Below are 1,886 nucleotides of genomic sequence, written 5' to 3' on the forward strand. Positions count from 1 at the left end.
CAGCACTTTCCTTTGCAAAAAATATCCTTCTGATGTGTTCGAATATAATTCAAATGAAATGATGCACCTGAAAACCGTTTATAGGGCGAATTTTGCTGAAAATTCTAAGGACTGCATACCTTCATTTGACCACTTAAATGCGATCACATTAAAAATTTAGAAACACCTGTCTCGCTTTGCGAATGTGCTGCACATTGCCAGTCTCGGTTGCCAACGCCGAGCGATCGTTCAGCGTTCTATCAAGGATAAAAAGCTCACCCCTATTGCGCGTGTCGACTAGTAGTAGATAGATAGATAGATAGATATATAATATGATGAGGTATGCACTGCGACCTAATGATCTATTGTGTCCTCTGCTCTTCATAATATTTCCTCCAAGCCAAGATCCCTCAGGAAGTTCCAAAGCTTCTTCGGGAATAAAGAATGAATATGCTCTAGCTGTGGCCACATTGAGCCTTAACTCATCTCACGTCTTTTGCTGACTGCACCACACTCGATGAGGAATTGGAGTGATGTTTCACTGGAAATGTCGCAGAACCGGGAAAGGTCATGTGATCGTATCCCCAGCCTATACAGATGCCCTCTTGGTCTGCAGTGTCCTGTAAGAAAACTTGTTAGTATTCTTATCCTCTCCTTTGGGAGGCTACCGCCTCTCTAGCGGGACAATCCGCCGCTTCATTCACATCTATTCCCATATGGCCAGGCACCCACGCCAGTTTGATGAGTGAGTGCCGCCTGACTGTCACAATTCTCTCATTACGGTATCCTCTATTTATGATGGTCTCCGCACACAAATAGATGGCGTAGACTTGAGATTGAAATATGGTCGGGTATTTCCGCATAGGGATTGAGATACTGGACCTAGGTCCAGAGCTTCCAGCCCCTATTCCTTCTGGGGTCTTTGAGACGTCGGTGTACCACTGCAATGTACTATTATGAAGGAGTCTCTCGAAGGAGCAGGTACTCCAGGTTGCTTTACTGCTTAACTCAATTTTAAATCTCGTTTCAAAAACTATAGCTCTACATATGTCATCCCTCGGAAGCCGGGCTAGCGGGAGCGAGGACCCAGCTTCCCCATGCTCTTGGAGAAAATGACCTTACGCCTTCCAAATCTCTGTCTGGCAAAATTGAGAATAGTTCTTTTGACGACCTGTTCTATGGTTATATAAAGGGGCTCGAGCTCAAGGACCACTTCCAGCGCTGTCATTGGACACTGTTCTATCATGGTGTAAAGCCATCTTAGGATCCTGGGGCTACAACCCCAGAATTTTCCCGACAGACGCTTACACCATTAATGTTTTCGTGGTCTTGGATGTGGTCGCATCCACACGTTTCTTCCATCGAAGTTTGGTGTCCAGGATTAGTCCTAGGTTGTTGTTGTAGCGGCTACAACAACCCCGCCCAGGACGGTTGGTATCTCAGTCGTTGTCATCAAGTTCCACTAACGGCAGCCCTAGGAAGCGTGCAGCTTCTGTAGGGTTGGTCCACAGGGACAAGACCGTTAGGGTTGTCGGGTTTTCCGGGCATGCGAAGAGATGTTTAGAGTCATGTGAGGTCTCTCCGCATGTCGGACACTCATTTGGCACATCCTCATCAATCTACTCAGGTAGGAGTTCGTCCATTAGTCCTAGGTACTTCACTTCGCTGGCGACATTGACCACGACCCCATCCAAGGTAATGTCCCTCATGGCCGGTAGGGCTCTTTTCCTAGTAAATGGAACGATGGCGGATTTAGCTGGATTTATACTCAGCCCTCACTTGGCATACCATTCCTTTGTTAATCTTAAGCCTCTTTGAACGATGTCGCAGCGGGTACTCTCAAACTTCCCTCTGGCAATAATCACTATATCGTCCACGTAGCCTTGGCAGCGGATACCATTGTCAGA

The sequence above is a fragment of the Rhagoletis pomonella genome, unplaced genomic scaffold, assembly GCF_013731165.1.
Source record: "Rhagoletis pomonella isolate Grant_MI unplaced genomic scaffold, Rhpom_1.0 Rhpom_scaffold_00004, whole genome shotgun sequence".
NCBI lineage: Eukaryota > Metazoa > Arthropoda > Insecta > Diptera > Tephritidae > Rhagoletis > Rhagoletis pomonella.